Below are 12,627 nucleotides of genomic sequence, written 5' to 3'. Positions count from 1 at the left end.
GAGGGAGCCAACAGCACCCGGTGTTCCCAGGCGGTCACCCATCCAAGTACTAACCGGGCCCGATGTTGCTTAACTTCGGTGATCGGACGAGAACCGGTGTATTCAACATGGTATGGCCGTTGGCGTCCTTATACTGTATCCGCACAGCAGAAGAAGGCTTCGCCTCTCCTCCCAACACACGCAATCGCCGTTTTTCGGTGGCACATTTGACGCAAAGCACGTCCTTCCACCTCGAAGGCGACGCGCAGTGCGGCGCGCCGCCACGTGGGTCGGACGCACAACACAGCTGCTCGTTGCACCGCCTGTCATTCGTTTGGTGCGTGCGGCCTCCGACACTCGCGGGAGACGCACCTTGTTCTTGTTATCCGGCGCAGGGCATGCGCGCGGCCGGGCGGCGGGGGGACTGCGCGGGGTGTGGCAGTGTCCTGCTGGACCGACGGAAGCTTCCTCACCTGCCCGACACACGCCGCGATTCCAGATATTTGCGTAATTCGCTCGCCTGTCCCCTCCCCTTCCGTCCCGACTTGTCCCGACTTTGCTCGACTGCCGCTCGCTGCCGCTCGGGTCGCGGTCCATATGGCTGCACAAGCACGAGAAACATCTGCGAGATGGACGCGGGCCGAACCGGCGTGTCTGAGGCGCCGTGTGCGGCCGTTCGGAGCTACTAGAGCAGCGCCGTGCCGTGGAAAGGTGCGAGAACACGGACACGAGAGACAGGCGGTTCGACAAAGCATCCATCTCCTCTAGCGGCGAAAGATAAATTTTTGTTTACAAATTTGCACTTGAACACTGCTACAAAACTATAAGCCCTGGTGTATTTCAGAACATCCCTGTCGCTTCATACTCTTGTTATTTCTAGAGACACTTTGGAAAAGAGGGCTGGCACGGGTAGCGAAAAAAAAAAGCAAAAAATGAAGACAGCCAGAGTTCCCAGGCGGTCACCGATCCGAATACTAAAGTTGTTGCTTATCGTCGGTGATCGGGCGAGAACAGTTGATTTTTTTTTTAATTTTTTATTTATTTAGTTAGTTTTTGGAATTTATCGCTCTTACAAAACAGTAGGCTCTGACGCACTTCAAGAGCACATCTGTCGATTCGCAGTGTTTCGTTACTTTCAAGGTGTTCTAGCACTCTTCCTTCGCGCATTCTTGCTCAAACTGAATTTATTACTGTAATTTCGTATCTTACGTTTAATACAGTAGTTTAAAATGCTCGAGGAAGCATCTTTGTCACACCTGAGAGTTAGTATGAAAAGAGGGCTGGCCGGTGTAGCGAGGTAAAAAGGAAAAAATGAGAGGGAGCCAACAGCACCCGGTGTTCCCAGGCGGTCACCCATCCAAGTACTAACCGGGCCCGATGTTGCTTAACTTCGGTGATCGGACGAGAACCGGTGTATTCAACATGGTATGGCCGTTGGCGTCCTTATACTGTATCCGCACAGCAGAAGAAGGCTTCGCCTCTCCTCCCAACACACGCAATCGCCGTTTTTCGGTGGCACATTTGACGCAAAGCACGTCCTTCCACCTCGAAGGCGACGCGCAGTGCGGCGCGCCGCCACGTGGGTCGGACGCACAACACAGCTGCTCGTTGCACCGCCTGTCATTCGTTTGGTGCGTGCGGCCTCCGACACTCGCGGGAGACGCACCTTGTTCTTGTTATCCGGCGCAGGGCATGCGCGCGGCCGGGCGGCGGGGGGACTGCGCGGGGTGTGGCAGTGTCCTGCTGGACCGACGGAAGCTTCCTCACCTGCCCGACACACGCCGCGATTCCAGATATTTGCGTAATTCGCTCGCCTGTCCCCTCCCCTTCCGTCCCGACTTGTCCCGACTGCCGCTCGCTGCCGCTCGGGTCGCGGTCCATATGGCTGCACAAGCACGAGAAACATCTGCGAGATGGACGCGGGCCGAACCGGCGTGTCTGAGGCGCCGTGTGCGGCCGTTCGGAGCTACTAGAGCAGCGCCGTGCCGTGGAAAGGTGCGAGAACACGGACACGAGAGACAGGCGGTTCGACAAAGCATCCATCTCCTCTAGCGGCGAAAGATAAATTTTTGTTTACAAATTTGCACTTGAACACTGCTACAAAACTATAAGCCCTGGTGTATTTCAGAACATCCCTGTCGCTTCATACTCTTGTTATTTCTAGAGACACTTTGGAAAAGAGGGCTGGCACGGGTAGCGAAAAAAAAAAGCAAAAAATGAAGACAGCCAGAGTTCCCAGGCGGTCACCGATCCGAATACTAAAGTTGTTGCTTATCGTCGGTGATCGGGCGAGAACAGTTGATTTTTTTTTTAATTTTTTATTTATTTAGTTAGTTTTTGGAATTTATCGCTCTTACAAAACAGTAGGCTCTGACGCACTTCAAGAGCACATCTGTCGATTCGCAGTGTTTCGTTACTTTCAAGGTGTTCTAGCACTCTTCCTTCGCGCATTCTTGCTCAAACTGAATTTATTACTGTAATTTCGTATCTTACGTTTAATACAGTAGTTTAAAATGCTCGAGGAAGCATCTTTGTCACACCTGAGAGTTAGTATGAAAAGAGGGCTGGCCGGTGTAGCGAGGTAAAAAGGAAAAAATGAGAGGGAGCCAACAGCACCCGGTGTTCCCAGGCGGTCACCCATCCAAGTACTAACCGGGCCCGATGTTGCTTAACTTCGGTGATCGGACGAGAACCGGTGTATTCAACATGGTATGGCCGTTGGCGTCCTTATACTGTATCCGCACAGCAGAAGAAGGCTTCGCCTCTCCTCCCAACACACGCAATCGCCGTTTTTCGGTGGCACATTTGACGCAAAGCACGTCCTTCCACCTCGAAGGCGACGCGCAGTGCGGCGCGCCGCCACGTGGGTCGGACGCACAACACAGCTGCTCGTTGCACCGCCTGTCATTCGTTTGGTGCGTGCGGCCTCCGACACTCGCGGGAGACGCACCTTGTTCTTGTTATCCGGCGCAGGGCATGCGCGCGGCCGGGCGGCGGGGGGACTGCGCGGGGTGTGGCAGTGTCCTGCTGGACCGACGGAAGCTTCCTCACCTGCCCGACACACGCCGCGATTCCAGATATTTGCGTAATTCGCTCGCCTGTCCCCTCCCCTTCCGTCCCGACTTGTCCCGACTTTGCTCGACTGCCGCTCGCTGCCGCTCGGGTCGCGGTCCATATGGCTGCACAAGCACGAGAAACATCTGCGAGATGGACGCGGGCCGAACCGGCGTGTCTGAGGCGCCGTGTGCGGCCGTTCGGAGCTACTAGAGCAGCGCCGTGCCGTGGAAAGGTGCGAGAACACGGACACGAGAGACAGGCGGTTCGACAAAGCATCCATCTCCTCTAGCGGCGAAAGATAAATTTTTGTTTACAAATTTGCACTTGAACACTGCTACAAAACTATAAGCCCTGGTGTATTTCAGAACATCCCTGTCGCTTCATACTCTTGTTATTTCTAGAGACACTTTGGAAAAGAGGGCTGGCACGGGTAGCGAAAAAAAAAAGCAAAAAATGAAGACAGCCAGAGTTCCCAGGCGGTCACCGATCCGAATACTAAAGTTGTTGCTTATCGTCGGTGATCGGGCGAGAACAGTTGATTTTTTTTTTAATTTTTTATTTATTTAGTTAGTTTTTGGAATTTATCGCTCTTACAAAACAGTAGGCTCTGACGCACTTCAAGAGCACATCTGTCGATTCGCAGTGTTTCGTTACTTTCAAGGTGTTCTAGCACTCTTCCTTCGCGCATTCTTGCTCAAACTGAATTTATTACTGTAATTTCGTATCTTACGTTTAATACAGTAGTTTAAAATGCTCGAGGAAGCATCTTTGTCACACCTGAGAGTTAGTATGAAAAGAGGGCTGGCCGGTGTAGCGAGGTAAAAAGGAAAAAATGAGAGGGAGCCAACAGCACCCGGTGTTCCCAGGCGGTCACCCATCCAAGTACTAACCGGGCCCGATGTTGCTTAACTTCGGTGATCGGACGAGAACCGGTGTATTCAACATGGTATGGCCGTTGGCGTCCTTATACTGTATCCGCACAGCAGAAGAAGGCTTCGCCTCTCCTCCCAACACACGCAATCGCCGTTTTTCGGTGGCACATTTGACGCAAAGCACGTCCTTCCACCTCGAAGGCGACGCGCAGTGCGGCGCGCCGCCACGTGGGTCGGACGCACAACACAGCTGCTCGTTGCACCGCCTGTCATTCGTTTGGTGCGTGCGGCCTCCGACACTCGCGGGAGACGCACCTTGTTCTTGTTATCCGGCGCAGGGCATGCGCGCGGCCGGGCGGCGGGGGGACTGCGCGGGGTGTGGCAGTGTCCTGCTGGACCGACGGAAGCTTCCTCACCTGCCCGACACACGCCGCGATTCCAGATATTTGCGTAATTCGCTCGCCTGTCCCCTCCCCTTCCGTCCCGACTTGTCCCGACTTTGCTCGACTGCCGCTCGCTGCCGCTCGGGTCGCGGTCCATATGGCTGCACAAGCACGAGAAACATCTGCGAGATGGACGCGGGCCGAACCGGCGTGTCTGAGGCGCCGTGTGCGGCCGTTCGGAGCTACTAGAGCAGCGCCGTGCCGTGGAAAGGTGCGAGAACACGGACACGAGAGACAGGCGGTTCGACAAAGCATCCATCTCCTCTAGCGGCGAAAGATAAATTTTTGTTTACAAATTTGCACTTGAACACTGCTACAAAACTATAAGCCCTGGTGTATTTCAGAACATCCCTGTCGCTTCATACTCTTGTTATTTCTAGAGACACTTTGGAAAAGAGGGCTGGCACGGGTAGCGAAAAAAAAAAGCAAAAAATGAAGACAGCCAGAGTTCCCAGGCGGTCACCGATCCGAATACTAAAGTTGTTGCTTATCGTCGGTGATCGGGCGAGAACAGTTGATTTTTTTTTTAATTTTTTATTTATTTAGTTAGTTTTTGGAATTTATCGCTCTTACAAAACAGTAGGCTCTGACGCACTTCAAGAGCACATCTGTCGATTCGCAGTGTTTCGTTACTTTCAAGGTGTTCTAGCACTCTTCCTTCGCGCATTCTTGCTCAAACTGAATTTATTACTGTAATTTCGTATCTTACGTTTAATACAGTAGTTTAAAATGCTCGAGGAAGCATCTTTGTCACACCTGAGAGTTAGTATGAAAAGAGGGCTGGCCGGTGTAGCGAGGTAAAAAGGAAAAAATGAGAGGGAGCCAACAGCACCCGGTGTTCCCAGGCGGTCACCCATCCAAGTACTAACCGGGCCCGATGTTGCTTAACTTCGGTGATCGGACGAGAACCGGTGTATTCAACATGGTATGGCCGTTGGCGTCCTTATACTGTATCCGCACAGCAGAAGAAGGCTTCGCCTCTCCTCCCAACACACGCAATCGCCGTTTTTCGGTGGCACATTTGACGCAAAGCACGTCCTTCCACCTCGAAGGCGACGCGCAGTGCGGCGCGCCGCCACGTGGGTCGGACGCACAACACAGCTGCTCGTTGCACCGCCTGTCATTCGTTTGGTGCGTGCGGCCTCCGACACTCGCGGGAGACGCACCTTGTTCTTGTTATCCGGCGCAGGGCATGCGCGCGGCCGGGCGGCGGGGGGACTGCGCGGGGTGTGGCAGTGTCCTGCTGGACCGACGGAAGCTTCCTCACCTGCCCGACACACGCCGCGATTCCAGATATTTGCGTAATTCGCTCGCCTGTCCCCTCCCCTTCCGTCCCGACTTGTCCCGACTTTGCTCGACTGCCGCTCGCTGCCGCTCGGGTCGCGGTCCATATGGCTGCACAAGCACGAGAAACATCTGCGAGATGGACGCGGGCCGAACCGGCGTGTCTGAGGCGCCGTGTGCGGCCGTTCGGAGCTACTAGAGCAGCGCCGTGCCGTGGAAAGGTGCGAGAACACGGACACGAGAGACAGGCGGTTCGACAAAGCATCCATCTCCTCTAGCGGCGAAAGATAAATTTTTGTTTACAAATTTGCACTTGAACACTGCTACAAAACTATAAGCCCTGGTGTATTTCAGAACATCCCTGTCGCTTCATACTCTTGTTATTTCTAGAGACACTTTGGAAAAGAGGGCTGGCACGGGTAGCGAAAAAAAAAAAGCAAAAAATGAAGACAGCCAGAGTTCCCAGGCGGTCACCGATCCGAATACTAAAGTTGTTGCTTATCGTCGGTGATCGGGCGAGAACAGTTGATTTTTTTTTTAATTTTTTATTTATTTAGTTAGTTTTTGGAATTTATCGCTCTTACAAAACAGTAGGCTCTGACGCACTTCAAGAGCACATCTGTCGATTCGCAGTGTTTCGTTACTTTCAAGGTGTTCTAGCACTCTTCCTTCGCGCATTCTTGCTCAAACTGAATTTATTACTGTAATTTCGTATCTTACGTTTAATACAGTAGTTTAAAATGCTCGAGGAAGCATCTTTGTCACACCTGAGAGTTAGTATGAAAAGAGGGCTGGCCGGTGTAGCGAGGTAAAAAGGAAAAAATGAGAGGGAGCCAACAGCACCCGGTGTTCCCAGGCGGTCACCCATCCAAGTACTAACCGGGCCCTATGTTGCTTAACTTCGGTGATCGGACGAGAACCGGTGTATTCAACATGGTATGGCCGTTGGCGTCCTTATACTGTATCCGCACAGCAGAAGAAGGCTTCGCCTCTCCTCCCAACACACGCAATCGCCGTTTTTCGGTGGCACATTTGACGCAAAGCACGTCCTTCCACCTCGAAGGCGACGCGCAGTGCGGCGCGCCGCCACGTGGGTCGGACGCACAACACAGCTGCTCGTTGCACCGCCTGTCATTCGTTTGGTGCGTGCGGCCTCCGACACTCGCGGGAGACGCACCTTGTTCTTGTTATCCGGCGCAGGGCATGCGCGCGGCCGGGCGGCGGGGGGACTGCGCGGGGTGTGGCAGTGTCCTGCTGGACCGACGGAAGCTTCCTCACCTGCCCGACACACGCCGCGATTCCAGATATTTGCGTAATTCGCTCGCCTGTCCCCTCCCCTTCCGTCCCGACTTGTCCCGACTTTGCTCGACTGCCGCTCGCTGCCGCTCGGGTCGCGGTCCATATGGCTGCACAAGCACGAGAAACATCTGCGAGATGGACGCGGGCCGAACCGGCGTGTCTGAGGCGCCGTGTGCGGCCGTTCGGAGCTACTAGAGCAGCGCCGTGCCGTGGAAAGGTGCGAGAACACGGACACGAGAGACAGGCGGTTCGACAAAGCATCCATCTCCTCTAGCGGCGAAAGATAAATTTTTGTTTACAAATTTGCACTTGAACACTGCTACAAAACTATAAGCCCTGGTGTATTTCAGAACATCCCTGTCGCTTCATACTCTTGTTATTTCTAGAGACACTTTGGAAAAGAGGGCTGGCACGGGTAGCGAAAAAAAAAAGCAAAAAATGAAGACAGCCAGAGTTCCCAGGCGGTCACCGATCCGAATACTAAAGTTGTTGCTTATCGTCGGTGATCGGGCGAGAACAGTTGATTTTTTTTTTAATTTTTTATTTATTTAGTTAGTTTTTGGAATTTATCGCTCTTACAAAACAGTAGGCTCTGACGCACTTCAAGAGCACATCTGTCGATTCGCAGTGTTTCGTTACTTTCAAGGTGTTCTAGCACTCTTCCTTCGCGCATTCTTGCTCAAACTGAATTTATTACTGTAATTTCGTATCTTACGTTTAATACAGTAGTTTAAAATGCTCGAGGAAGCATCTTTGTCACACCTGAGAGTTAGTATGAAAAGAGGGCTGGCCGGTGTAGCGAGGTAAAAAGGAAAAAATGAGAGGGAGCCAACAGCACCCGGTGTTCCCAGGCGGTCACCCATCCAAGTACTAACCGGGCCCGATGTTGCTTAACTTCGGTGATCGGACGAGAACCGGTGTATTCAACATGGTATGGCCGTTGGCGTCCTTATACTGTATCCGCACAGCAGAAGAAGGCTTCGCCTCTCCTCCCAACACACGCAATCGCCGTTTTTCGGTGGCACATTTGACGCAAAGCACGTCCTTCCACCTCGAAGGCGACGCGCAGTGCGGCGCGCCGCCACGTGGGTCGGACGCACAACACAGCTGCTCGTTGCACCGCCTGTCATTCGTTTGGTGCGTGCGGCCTCCGACACTCGCGGGAGACGCACCTTGTTCTTGTTATCCGGCGCAGGGCATGCGCGCGGCCGGGCGGCGGGGGGACTGCGCGGGGTGTGGCAGTGTCCTGCTGGACCGACGGAAGCTTCCTCACCTGCCCGACACACGCCGCGATTCCAGATATTTGCGTAATTCGCTCGCCTGTCCCCTCCCCTTCCGTCCCGACTTGTCCCGACTTTGCTCGACTGCCGCTCGCTGCCGCTCGGGTCGCGGTCCATATGGCTGCACAAGCACGAGAAACATCTGCGAGATGGACGCGGGCCGAACCGGCGTGTCTGAGGCGCCGTGTGCGGCCGTTCGGAGCTACTAGAGCAGCGCCGTGCCGTGGAAAGGTGCGAGAACACGGACACGAGAGACAGGCGGTTCGACAAAGCATCCATCTCCTCTAGCGGCGAAAGATAAATTTTTGTTTACAAATTTGCACTTGAACACTGCTACAAAACTATAAGCCCTGGTGTATTTCAGAACATCCCTGTCGCTTCATACTCTTGTTATTTCTAGAGACACTTTGGAAAAGAGGGCTGGCACGGGTAGCGAAAAAAAAAAGCAAAAAATGAAGACAGCCAGAGTTCCCAGGCGGTCACCGATCCGAATACTAAAGTTGTTGCTTATCGTCGGTGATCGGGCGAGAACAGTTGATTTTTTTTTTAATTTTTTATTTATTTAGTTAGTTTTTGGAATTTATCGCTCTTACAAAACAGTAGGCTCTGACGCACTTCAAGAGCACATCTGTCGATTCGCAGTGTTTCGTTACTTTCAAGGTGTTCTAGCACTCTTCCTTCGCGCATTCTTGCTCAAACTGAATTTATTACTGTAATTTCGTATCTTACGTTTAATACAGTAGTTTAAAATGCTCGAGGAAGCATCTTTGTCACACCTGAGAGTTAGTATGAAAAGAGGGCTGGCCGGTGTAGCGAGGTAAAAAGGAAAAAATGAGAGGGAGCCAACAGCACCCGGTGTTCCCAGGCGGTCACCCATCCAAGTACTAACCGGGCCCGATGTTGCTTAACTTCGGTGATCGGACGAGAACCGGTGTATTCAACATGGTATGGCCGTTGGCGTCCTTATACTGTATCCGCACAGCAGAAGAAGGCTTCGCCTCTCCTCCCAACACACGCAATCGCCGTTTTTCGGTGGCACATTTGACGCAAAGCACGTCCTTCCACCTCGAAGGCGACGCGCAGTGCGGCGCGCCGCCACGTGGGTCGGACGCACAACACAGCTGCTCGTTGCACCGCCTGTCATTCGTTTGGTGCGTGCGGCCTCCGACACTCGCGGGAGACGCACCTTGTTCTTGTTATCCGGCGCAGGGCATGCGCGCGGCCGGGCGGCGGGGGGACTGCGCGGGGTGTGGCAGTGTCCTGCTGGACCGACGGAAGCTTCCTCACCTGCCCGACACACGCCGCGATTCCAGATATTTGCGTAATTCGCTCGCCTGTCCCCTCCCCTTCCGTCCCGACTTGTCCCGACTTTGCTCGACTGCCGCTCGCTGCCGCTCGGGTCGCGGTCCATATGGCTGCACAAGCACGAGAAACATCTGCGAGATGGACGCGGGCCGAACCGGCGTGTCTGAGGCGCCGTGTGCGGCCGTTCGGAGCTACTAGAGCAGCGCCGTGCCGTGGAAAGGTGCGAGAACACGGACACGAGAGACAGGCGGTTCGACAAAGCATCCATCTCCTCTAGCGGCGAAAGATAAATTTTTGTTTACAAATTTGCACTTGAACACTGCTACAAAACTATAAGCCCTGGTGTATTTCAGAACATCCCTGTCGCTTCATACTCTTGTTATTTCTAGAGACACTTTGGAAAAGAGGGCTGGCACGGGTAGCGAAAAAAAAAAAGCAAAAAATGAAGACAGCCAGAGTTCCCAGGCGGTCACCGATCCGAATACTAAAGTTGTTGCTTATCGTCGGTGATCGGGCGAGAACAGTTGATTTTTTTTTTAATTTTTTATTTATTTAGTTAGTTTTTGGAATTTATCGCTCTTACAAAACAGTAGGCTCTGACGCACTTCAAGAGCACATCTGTCGATTCGCAGTGTTTCGTTACTTTCAAGGTGTTCTAGCACTCTTCCTTCGCGCATTCTTGCTCAAACTGAATTTATTACTGTAATTTCGTATCTTACGTTTAATACAGTAGTTTAAAATGCTCGAGGAAGCATCTTTGTCACACCTGAGAGTTAGTATGAAAAGAGGGCTGGCCGGTGTAGCGAGGTAAAAAGGAAAAAATGAGAGGGAGCCAACAGCACCCGGTGTTCCCAGGCGGTCACCCATCCAAGTACTAACCGGGCCCTATGTTGCTTAACTTCGGTGATCGGACGAGAACCGGTGTATTCAACATGGTATGGCCGTTGGCGTCCTTATACTGTATCCGCACAGCAGAAGAAGGCTTCGCCTCTCCTCCCAACACACGCAATCGCCGTTTTTCGGTGGCACATTTGACGCAAAGCACGTCCTTCCACCTCGAAGGCGACGCGCAGTGCGGCGCGCCGCCACGTGGGTCGGACGCACAACACAGCTGCTCGTTGCACCGCCTGTCATTCGTTTGGTGCGTGCGGCCTCCGACACTCGCGGGAGACGCACCTTGTTCTTGTTATCCGGCGCAGGGCATGCGCGCGGCCGGGCGGCGGGGGGACTGCGCGGGGTGTGGCAGTGTCCTGCTGGACCGACGGAAGCTTCCTCACCTGCCCGACACACGCCGCGATTCCAGATATTTGCGTAATTCGCTCGCCTGTCCCCTCCCCTTCCGTCCCGACTTGTCCCGACTTTGCTCGACTGCCGCTCGCTGCCGCTCGGGTCGCGGTCCATATGGCTGCACAAGCACGAGAAACATCTGCGAGATGGACGCGGGCCGAACCGGCGTGTCTGAGGCGCCGTGTGCGGCCGTTCGGAGCTACTAGAGCAGCGCCGTGCCGTGGAAAGGTGCGAGAACACGGACACGAGAGACAGGCGGTTCGACAAAGCATCCATCTCCTCTAGCGGCGAAAGATAAATTTTTGTTTACAAATTTGCACTTGAACACTGCTACAAAACTATAAGCCCTGGTGTATTTCAGAACATCCCTGTCGCTTCATACTCTTGTTATTTCTAGAGACACTTTGGAAAAGAGGGCTGGCACGGGTAGCGAAAAAAAAAAGCAAAAAATGAAGACAGCCAGAGTTCCCAGGCGGTCACCGATCCGAATACTAAAGTTGTTGCTTATCGTCGGTGATCGGGCGAGAACAGTTGATTTTTTTTTTAATTTTTTATTTATTTAGTTAGTTTTTGGAATTTATCGCTCTTACAAAACAGTAGGCTCTGACGCACTTCAAGAGCACATCTGTCGATTCGCAGTGTTTCGTTACTTTCAAGGTGTTCTAGCACTCTTCCTTCGCGCATTCTTGCTCAAACTGAATTTATTACTGTAATTTCGTATCTTACGTTTAATACAGTAGTTTAAAATGCTCGAGGAAGCATCTTTGTCACACCTGAGAGTTAGTATGAAAAGAGGGCTGGCCGGTGTAGCGAGGTAAAAAGGAAAAAATGAGAGGGAGCCAACAGCACCCGGTGTTCCCAGGCGGTCACCCATCCAAGTACTAACCGGGCCCGATGTTGCTTAACTTCGGTGATCGGACGAGAACCGGTGTATTCAACATGGTATGGCCGTTGGCGTCCTTATACTGTATCCGCACAGCAGAAGAAGGCTTCGCCTCTCCTCCCAACACACGCAATCGCCGTTTTTCGGTGGCACATTTGACGCAAAGCACGTCCTTCCACCTCGAAGGCGACGCGCAGTGCGGCGCGCCGCCACGTGGGTCGGACGCACAACACAGCTGCTCGTTGCACCGCCTGTCATTCGTTTGGTGCGTGCGGCCTCCGACACTCGCGGGAGACGCACCTTGTTCTTGTTATCCGGCGCAGGGCATGCGCGCGGCCGGGCGGCGGGGGGACTGCGCGGGGTGTGGCAGTGTCCTGCTGGACCGACGGAAGCTTCCTCACCTGCCCGACACACGCCGCGATTCCAGATATTTGCGTAATTCGCTCGCCTGTCCCCTCCCCTTCCGTCCCGACTTGTCCCGACTTTGCTCGACTGCCGCTCGCTGCCGCTCGGGTCGCGGTCCATATGGCTGCACAAGCACGAGAAACATCTGCGAGATGGACGCGGGCCGAACCGGCGTGTCTGAGGCGCCGTGTGCGGCCGTTCGGAGCTACTAGAGCAGCGCCGTGCCGTGGAAAGGTGCGAGAACACGGACACGAGAGACAGGCGGTTCGACAAAGCATCCATCTCCTCTAGCGGCGAAAGATAAATTTTTGTTTACAAATTTGCACTTGAACACTGCTACAAAACTATAAGCCCTGGTGTATTTCAGAACATCCCTGTCGCTTCATACTCTTGTTATTTCTAGAGACACTTTGGAAAAGAGGGCTGGCACGGGTAGCGAAAAAAAAAAGCAAAAAATGAAGACAGCCAGAGTTCCCAGGCGGTCACCGATCCGAATACTAAAGTTGTTGCTTATCGTCGGTGATCGGGCGAGA

General features: G+C 53.3%; 10 non-coding genes across 10 annotated transcripts; all 10 read right to left on the bottom strand.

The window, feature by feature from the left end:
• Positions 1-5: 5 nt before the first annotated feature.
• Positions 6-124, bottom strand: LOC126331486 (5S ribosomal RNA). The gene has a single exon (XR_007563285.1). It is a non-coding gene; the product is annotated as a 5S ribosomal RNA (ribosomal RNA).
• Positions 125-1,299: 1,175 nt separating this feature from the next.
• On the bottom strand, positions 1,300-1,418 carry LOC126331484 (5S ribosomal RNA). The gene has a single exon (XR_007563283.1). It is a non-coding gene; the product is annotated as a 5S ribosomal RNA (ribosomal RNA).
• Positions 1,419-2,583: 1,165 nt separating this feature from the next.
• LOC126331483 (5S ribosomal RNA) lies at positions 2,584-2,702 on the bottom strand. Its single transcript, XR_007563282.1, has one exon. It is a non-coding gene; the product is annotated as a 5S ribosomal RNA (ribosomal RNA).
• A 1,175-nt stretch (positions 2,703-3,877) lies between these two features.
• On the bottom strand, positions 3,878-3,996 carry LOC126331481 (5S ribosomal RNA). Its single transcript, XR_007563281.1, has one exon. It is a non-coding gene; the product is annotated as a 5S ribosomal RNA (ribosomal RNA).
• Positions 3,997-5,171: 1,175 nt separating this feature from the next.
• Positions 5,172-5,290, bottom strand: LOC126331480 (5S ribosomal RNA). Its single transcript, XR_007563280.1, has one exon. It is a non-coding gene; the product is annotated as a 5S ribosomal RNA (ribosomal RNA).
• Positions 5,291-6,466: 1,176 nt separating this feature from the next.
• LOC126331526 (5S ribosomal RNA) lies at positions 6,467-6,585 on the bottom strand. Its single transcript, XR_007563322.1, has one exon. It is a non-coding gene; the product is annotated as a 5S ribosomal RNA (ribosomal RNA).
• A 1,175-nt stretch (positions 6,586-7,760) lies between these two features.
• Positions 7,761-7,879, bottom strand: LOC126331479 (5S ribosomal RNA). Its single transcript, XR_007563279.1, has one exon. It is a non-coding gene; the product is annotated as a 5S ribosomal RNA (ribosomal RNA).
• Positions 7,880-9,054: 1,175 nt separating this feature from the next.
• Positions 9,055-9,173, bottom strand: LOC126331569 (5S ribosomal RNA). Its single transcript, XR_007563364.1, has one exon. It is a non-coding gene; the product is annotated as a 5S ribosomal RNA (ribosomal RNA).
• A 1,176-nt stretch (positions 9,174-10,349) lies between these two features.
• On the bottom strand, positions 10,350-10,468 carry LOC126331525 (5S ribosomal RNA). Its single transcript, XR_007563321.1, has one exon. It is a non-coding gene; the product is annotated as a 5S ribosomal RNA (ribosomal RNA).
• Positions 10,469-11,643: 1,175 nt separating this feature from the next.
• On the bottom strand, positions 11,644-11,762 carry LOC126331568 (5S ribosomal RNA). Its single transcript, XR_007563363.1, has one exon. It is a non-coding gene; the product is annotated as a 5S ribosomal RNA (ribosomal RNA).
• Between the last annotated feature and the right edge of the window lie 865 nt (positions 11,763-12,627).

This window comes from Schistocerca gregaria, unplaced genomic scaffold (genome assembly GCF_023897955.1).
Source record: "Schistocerca gregaria isolate iqSchGreg1 unplaced genomic scaffold, iqSchGreg1.2 ptg001374l, whole genome shotgun sequence".
In the NCBI taxonomy this organism is placed as follows: domain Eukaryota; kingdom Metazoa; phylum Arthropoda; class Insecta; order Orthoptera; family Acrididae; genus Schistocerca; species Schistocerca gregaria.
The sequence above is the reverse complement of the archived record's forward strand: the minus strand, read 5'-3'. Positions and strand labels throughout refer to the sequence as shown.